Source organism: Trichosurus vulpecula, chromosome 1, assembly GCF_011100635.1.
Source record: "Trichosurus vulpecula isolate mTriVul1 chromosome 1, mTriVul1.pri, whole genome shotgun sequence".
NCBI lineage: Eukaryota > Metazoa > Chordata > Mammalia > Diprotodontia > Phalangeridae > Trichosurus > Trichosurus vulpecula.
In genome coordinates, this window is record NC_050573.1 from 481,627,095 (window position 1) to 481,635,994 (window position 8,900).

The following is an 8,900-nucleotide window of genomic DNA, read 5'->3' on the forward strand; positions in this document are numbered from 1 at the left end:
TTTACTTTCAGGTTTAATGAAATACCGTGCAGCAACATGTGTCCTGCCCCAAGTCCCTCTGTTCCTCAGTTCTCTGACTGAGTTCTACTGCAGCACAAAGTGTTACCATGTTGCTATCACAACTTAAGCAAATTTTTGTTGTTTGAAGTTCGAGGATTGAGTATCATGGAGTGGAGTTGAATTCTATTACAATTTTATGGGTTCGTTCATGCAGCCCTCCGGCTAGGAACATAATGAATATGTCCCTAACATATCCATTATGTGGGGGAGATATGCTGAGGTAAGTGCATTAGGGGCTAAAGATTAGCCATCTTTCTTTTGTTGTTAACTCATTGAGTTTTGAACTTGTTGGGTTTGTGTGGGATGAAAGACCCTCACCAATTAAATTTTAATAAGGAGTCATCTCAGGATGGGAACAGAAATAAATTTTATTCAATTCTCGAGAATTGGGCATCCCCTGCTAGAACAAATCCAGCAAGGGAGGTGCTTTACGAGGAGCAAAGCACCCATAATTATACCTAACACAAGAGAATTTCCTCCCACCTCTGACCCTTCTCACCACTGGCTGGGAGGTGGGCTTACAATCTGAGCATGAAAGCTAGACAAAGAACCAGGAAATTGAGGCACAGAAACTCCAATTCCCATTGCTTTAGTTAATGATTACAACTGAGGTGACATCTATAAATCTAAAGAAGGAGAATAGGCTAAGGGGAGGGGGAGACCCTCTCTATTCTCTTACAGTACTTTTACAGTAAAGGAAAGCAGGTCACAGTGACCCTATTTTTACTGAGCAAATCTTTAAACCAGAACCAGAAGAAAGAACAAAAAGTTTCAGGGTAAACTTTCCCAGAGGATGAGCCATCAGACTCTCATGGCCTCAGAAATTTTTTTCACTTTCCTATTTCTTGATTTTCAAACACTTCTTAGTATAGATATAGATATATATTTATACATATCTTCCCTGTGAAGTCTCCGCATTTTATTTACCTCACACAGGTTCTTGATGTCTTTGACTGTACAGAAAGTTGAAATCACTTTATCTCTTGTGCATACATTCTTTTTTTGAGAGATTTTTAAGAGGTCATGTGGATTAGAGAAAATGTCCAGTCCACCATCATATGTGTCATATGAACATAATGCATATTGACTGTGACATACACTGACTCTGGGCAAGTGACTTAATGTATCCATACACTAAGCAACAATCTCTGTCCCTCTTTTTAAAATTTCTTTTAAAATCAATTTTATTTTATTTTCAGTTTTCAATCTTCTCTACCCAACCTTTCTCTCTCCTACCCATTGAGAAGACAAGAAAAACAAAACCTATTGCAAAAACGTATAGTTGTGCAAAAACAAATTTCCACATTGCCTATGTAAAAAAAATAAAAGAAAATGAAAGAGATGAAAATATACTTCATTCTGTATTCTGAGTCCATCAATTCTCTACCTGAAGATAAAGGTCTCTTGTTTATCTCTTTATCTAGAGAGAGAGTTTGTCTCTTGTTTATCTCTTATCTCTTGTTTGGTGATGAATTTTCCTCCATCAATTGACGTGACAGGTAATTTCTTCTTATTATGCCATCTTTTATGTCTACATCATATACTCATTTTGAGGTTATCATGATAAACAGCATGAGGTGTTGTTCTGAACTTAGTTTCTACCAATTTTTTTTCTTGAATTTTCTCAACAGTTTTTGTTGACTAATGAGTTCTTGCCCTCAATGGGTTGGAAATTTGGGGTTTCTCTAATACTGAGTTACTTATTCATTTACTTCTGTATATTGTATACCTAAAATGTTCCACTAATCAATCTCTCTATTTCTTACCCAGGACCAATTGTTTTGATGTTTTTAGCTTTGTAGCACTTTTATATCTGGTAATATTAGGCCCTTTCCTTCCCACTTTAATGGATTCTTTTGATAGTCTTGACTTTTTACTCCCCCAAGTGAATTTTGTTATTATTTCTTTCTAGTTATGTAAAGTAATTCTTTGGTAGTATGACACTGAATAAGTAAAATAATGGAATTAGTATTGTCATTTTTATTATATTGTCTCAACTTATTCATTAGCAATCAATATTGCTCTAATTGTTTAGATGTCTTTATTTGTGTGAAGATTGCTTTTTAATGGTGTTCATTTACTTCCTGTGCATGTGTTGGCAGGTAGACTAACAAGTATTATATACTATCCGTAGTTATTTTAAATGGAATTTGCTTTCTATCTCCTCCTGATTTTTTTTAATAAATGATGATGATTTGTGTGATTATCTTATATCCTGATATGATACTTTGCTGAAGTGGTTATTGTTTCAGTTGGGTATTTTTATATTTAAAAAGTTAAACCCCACTTCCAGGAGCCAAGATGGTGGAGTAAGCAGTAAATCACCATAATTCTCCCATATTCACCTGCAAACAACCAAGAAAAGCACCCCAAAACAAATCCTGGAACAGCAGAACCAGCAAAAAGATGGGGTAAAAATGAAAAAGATGAGCAAAACAACAACAACAACAACAACAAAAGAATTTGACCACAGAAATTTATTATGGTGACAGGGCAGATCAAGACACAATCTCAGAAGAGCCAAAAATTTCAAAACACCTATGGGCAAAACCCCAAAGAAAAATGGGAAGTAGCCTCAAGCCCAGAAAGAACTCATGAAGAGCTCAAAAAGGAGCTTAAAATCATGTAAGAGAGAAATCATATAAAAAGAAAAAATGGGTAAAGAAGTGAGATGGATGAATGAGAATTACAAAAAGAAAAAAGAGTCAATAACTTGGAAAACTGCTTAAAAGATAGAATTAGTGAAATGGAAAAGGAGATATAAAAATTCACTGAAGAAAACAACTCCTTAAAGAGTACAATTGACCAAATTGAAAAGAAAATACAAAAGCCATTTGAGGAAAATAACTCCTTAAAAGTTGGAATTGGGCAAGTGGAAGCTAATGATCCTAATGGTATGAGACATCATTGGATAAATAATAAGATATCTAGATAGATATCAGATATATAAATAATTATATATATATATAAAACATTAGATAAACCCAAAATTTCCAATTCCATGAGACACCAAGAATCAAAAAAATTCAAAAGAATGAAAAAATGGAAAATACCTCATGAGAAAAAACGACTGACCTAGAAAATAGATCCAGGAGAGACAATATCAGAATCATGGGACAACCTGAAAGCCATGATCAAAAGGAGGACTTGGACATCTTTCAAGAAGCTATCAAGGAAAACCGCCTTAATGTCCTGGAACTAGAGGTCAAAATAGGCATTGAAAGAATCCACTGATCACCTCAGGAAAGAGATCCCCAAATAAAAACTCCAAGAAGCATTGTAGACAAAATTCAGAACTATCAGGTCAAGGAAAAAATACTGCAAATGTCCAGAAAGAAACAATTCAAATATCAGTGAGTAATAATCCTGATTACACAGAGCTTGGCAGCTGCAATATTAAAGGATTGGAGGTCATGGAACATGATATTCCAGAAGGCAAAGGGGGTAGGACTACACTCAAGAATCATTTACCTGGCAAAATTAAGCATAATACATCATGGGAGGATAGGGAGGGAATGGTCATTCAGTGAAATAGAAGGATTTCAAGCTTTTGTAAGGAAAAGATCAGAACTAAACCAAAATTTTGACCTTCAATATCAAGATCCAAGAAAAGCATAAACAGGTTAAAAAAAGGAAAAGAAAACATAAAGGATTCAATAGAGCTAAACTATTTACATCCTAACACAGGAAGATGATGCTTGTAATTCTTAAAAATTGTATCACTAATAGTACAGCTAGAAGGAATATACATAGACAGAGTGTATGAGCATAAGGTGAATTTGAGAGAATGACATAAAAAAATTAAGAGATGAGAAAGAGGAGTACCATGGGTGCAGAAGGAAGGAAGAGGTAGAATAGGGTAAATTATTTCTCACGAAGAGTTGCAAAATTAGGTATTTTACAGTGGATGAGAAGATGGGAGGGTGGAAGATGAGAATCACTCAAATCTTACTTTCATCAGTATTGGCTCAAAGAGGCAATCATATACACAATCTGTTGAATATAGAAACCTATCTTATCTATAATGGAAGTGGGGGGGGAATCGAGTAATGGGGGGGGGCTGAGAACAGACAGAAGGGAGGGCAGGAAAAGGTGGTAGACAGAAGCAAAACACTGGTGAGGAGGGAAAGGGTGAAAGGAGAGAGAGGACAAACAGGAGGAAGAATAGTATGGAGGGAAATACACAGGTAGAAATCATAACTGTAATATGATTGGGATAAACTCTTCCATAAAATGGAATTGGATAACAGAGTGGATCAAAACCAGAATCCTTCAATTTGTTTACAAGAAACACACTTGAAGCAGAGAGATACTGAGTAAAGGTAAGGAGCTGTAGCAGAATTCATTATGCTTCAGCTGAAGTTTTAAAAAGCAGGGGTAGCAAGTTTGATCTCAAAATAAAAGCAAAAAATGATCTAATTAAAAGAGAAAAAGAAGAAAACTACATGTTGCTAAAAGGTACCATAAACAATGAAGCAATATTAATGTTAAACATACATGAATCAAGTAGTATAGCATCCAAATTCTTAAAGGAGAAGGTAAGTGAGTTATAGGAAGAAACGGCCAGCAAAACTATACTAGTGGGGGACCTCAATTGTCCCCTCTCAGAACTCAATAAATCCAACCAAAAAATAAACAAGAAAGAAACTAAGAAGGTAAATAGAATGTTAGAAAAGTTTGATATGACAGACCTTTGGCATGATTTAGACATAAAGGATGACACCATAAGCAAATTAGAAGAGCAAGGAATAATCTACCTGTCGGATCTATGGGGAGGGGAAGAATTCATGACCAAACAAGAGATAGAGAGCATTACAAAATGTAAAATAGATAATTTGGTTATACTAAATTAAAAAGCTTTTGTACAAACAAAATTAATGCAACCAAGATTAGAAGGAAAACAAAAAGCTGGGAAACAATCTTTACAGCAAATGTCTCTGAAAAAGGCCTCATTTCACAGACATATAGAAAACTGAGTCAAATTTATAAGAATATAAGTCATTCTTCAACTGATAAATAGAGGATATGAACAGGCAGTTTTCAGATGAAGAAATCAAAGCTATCTATAGGCAGATGAAGAAGTGCTGTAAATCACTTTTGATTAGAGAAATGCAAATTAAAACAACTCTGAGGTACCACTTCACACCTATCAGATTAGCTAATATGACAGAAAAGGAAAATGATAAATGCTGAAGAAGATATGGGAAAATTGGGATACTGATGCACTGTTAGTGGAGTTGTGAACTGATCCAACCATTCTGGAGAGCAATTTGGAACTAAGGCCAAAGGGCTATAAAAATGTGTATACTCTTGGATTCAGTAACACCACCACCCCCAAGGAAATCATAAAAAAGGGGAAAGGACGTACATGTGAAAAATATATATATATACAGCAACCCTTTTCATTGTAGCAAAATATTGGAAATTGAGAGGATGCCCATCAGTTGGGGAATGTCTGAACAAGTTGTGGTATATGAATGTAATGGAATACTATTTTGCAATAAGAAATGATAAAAAGGCAGATTTCAGAAAAACCTGCAAAGACTTGAACAAACTGATGCAAAGTAAAATGAGCAGAACCAGGAAAACACTGCACACAGTATCACAGTATCAACAACATTGTGATGATCAACTATTAATGATTTAGCTCTTCTCAGTAACACAATAATCCAAGACAGGAACAAAGGACTCACAAAGGAAAATGCTATCCATATTCAGATAAGAACTAATGGACTCTGAATGCAGATCGAAGAATATTTTTTCATTTATTTTATCTTTTCTTGTGATTTTTTTCCTTTTAATCAGTTTCTTCTATTACAACCGTGACTAATATGGAAATAATTTTTACATTATAGCTCATTATAAACTATATCAAACTGCCTACCATTTTTAGACAAAGAGAGGAAGGGAAGGAGAAAAATTTGGAACTCAAAATCTTGTAAAAGTGAATGCTAAAAAATTTCTTGACGTGTAACTGGGGAAAAAATAAAATACTATTTAAAAAAAGAAAGAAACCACAAAAAGATTTTGTTGAAAAAGAAAGTTAAACCCATATTTATTTACTAGCACTGTTAGACATAACGCAAAACATTCAAGAGGCAGATAATTATAATGAAAACCCTTACATAGCATCCAAATAGAACAAACTTCTAATGCTAAGTTACACAAAATTTTGCCACTTTAATTAAGGTTTTTATTTTATATTTGGTCACTTCAGAGTAGCTGTAATATTAATTTGGTCAGTTTAAGTATTGTGGCTCCCTTTTGGGCACACACACACACACACACACACACACACATACATATATGTAGATATAGATATATACGATTTTTACACCCAAACATTAAATGCATACAAAGTAACAAGGAATTGTTAAATCAGCAAAAAGTTAGCTACTGCAACTTGGACCTTGTGACCAATTACACATGATTAAAATTACTTCCCACATTCACACCCACAGTACTCTTCAATCATTTAACATTGCAACCGACCATTGTACATGGGAACAATCACTAACAGGCAAAATAGTGAACCTGTGTATTTGCTATTGCAAATACATTTATGCATGAGCAAGCAAAGGATTCACAATGAGAATCTATAGCTGCCTTTAGGACTTACATTATTGTAATCTCCAATAAAAAGCATGAAACCTGTTAAAAGTATATAGTACACTATTTTCTATGCGTACAACATTGGTGGATGAACTAGTGATAATACTGTTGTAGACTCTGGTTTTACCAGTTGCATATTCAGACTATTATATGTAAAAATCTGTCATAAAAATCTCTCATGCAAAGTGATTAGAATGCACAAACTGATATGGTAAGTTTCATCCACTTCTGAAAGCATACCACCACAGGAGAGTCTGTTTAAGATGTTGGTAGGTTTAACAAAGTTAGAATGCTGGTGGTACTGTTGAACTGCGCAACAATTCTTCAGACCTGGCTCAGAGCTGCAATGCATCAGTATATTAAAGCAATCAACATGATGATTTTTTATATATCTTCTTGGGCATTGTAGCTTTTCTGTTAATTTACTAGACTTGATCATAAAAGATCTCATTAAGTCTATCTTTGATTTAGCAGATTTTAAGAATTCACAATTACTCCATTTTCTTGCTAGGTTCTGTTCTTGCACTTTTCCTACAACTCATTACCCACAGGAATCAAAGGGAGTGTTCCTCCCCTGTCCAAGATTTCAAGCATTCATTGTTGAGTATCTGCTCTTGATTGCTTTCTATATGAATCATCTATTATAGGATCACATTTTGCAACAAATATTCCTTGGATAAACTGTACAGTCAGGACAGACTTTCCAACACCTCCTGAGCAAGGAGCAACTAGCTTGTATTCATATTCATGAATAGTGTCCAAGAATTCAAGCATGCATTGTTAAGTGTCCACTTCCAATTTCATTCTTTATGAATACCTAACTTGTATTCATATTTGCACAGGTTTTAGTCAATACTTCAGCATTCAGGGTGCTTCCACCAAGTCCCCTGGGGGACCCCCTTTTGCAAAGTCAAGTCTCTCTCTCCCTCTCAATTTCCCTCTCTATTTTTCTCTCCATGCTCCACCCCCCACCTCCATATCTCTGTCTCCACTGTGCAGCTAACAAGGTGGATAGGTCCCTAGGCTGCCTCCTCCTCCACCAAAGCTACCTCTTTCTACCTTAAGCAGTTCTTTTAGTTGCCTCTCAAGGGTTCTATAAGTAAATCATGAAATCATCTGCAAAAAGGAATTGTTTTGCTCCCTCTTTGCCTATGCTTATTCCTTTAATGTCTTTTTCTTGTCTTGTTGCTATAAGCTAGTATTTCTAGGACAATATTGAAAGAAATGGACATCCTTGCTTTACTCCTGATCTTACTGGAAAGGCTTCTAGGTTATTTCTATTCTAGGTAATTATTTCTCTTGATTTTAGATAGATATTGAGGAAAGCTCAATTTATTCCTATGCTTTCTAGAGTTGTTGTTTTCAAAAACAAGAATAGATGTTATATTTTTTCAAAAGCTTTTTCTGCAACAGTTGAAATAATGAATTGATTTTGTTTCTTTTTTATCAATATGGTCAGTTATGCTTACAGTTTTCTGAATATTGAATCAACCCTGAATTTCTGATATAAATTCAACCTAGTCATAAATGTATAATCTTTATGATATATTACTATAATTTTCTTGCTAGTGTTTTATTTAAAAATTTTGCCTCATTATTTATTAGGGAAATTGGTCTATAGTTTTCTTTCTCTTTTTTTACTCTCACTGGCTTAGGTATCAAGTCTACATGTGTGTTGTAGAAGGAATTTGGTAGGCTTCCTTCTTTGCATATTTTTTAAAAATAATATAGTATTAGAGTTAATTGCTCTTTAGATACATGGTAGAATTCTCCTATAAATATATCTCATCCTGAGTTTTTTTTTCCCTTTGGGAATTAATTTATGGCTTGTTCATTTTCATTTTCTAAGATAGGACTATTTAAGTATTTTTTCCTATTCTCTTAATCTGGGCAATTAATATATTTTTGTAAATATTCATCAATTTCATTTATATTGCTGGTTTTATTGGTATTAATTGGGTGAAATAACTCATAATGATTATCTTTATTTCTTCTTTATTGGTTGTGAATTTATTTTTTATTTTTGATACTGATAATTTGCTTTTCTTCTTTTTTAAAAAATCAAAGTAGCCAGTGGTTTATCTCCCCCCCCCCCACAAAAAAAACCAACTTTGAGTTTTATTTATCAATTCCACTTGTTTTTGCTTTCAATTTTGCTAATTTCTTCTTTGATTTTCAGAATTTCTATATTGGTGCTTAGTTGAGGATTTTAAATTTGTTTGTCTTCT

General features: G+C 34.1%; 1 pseudogene; it reads right to left on the reverse strand.

Annotated features, from left to right (window-relative positions):
* Nucleotides 1-7,031: 7,031 nt before the first annotated feature.
* Nucleotides 7,032-7,446, reverse strand: LOC118840263 (annotated as a pseudogene).
* Nucleotides 7,447-8,900: the final 1,454 nt, after the last annotated feature.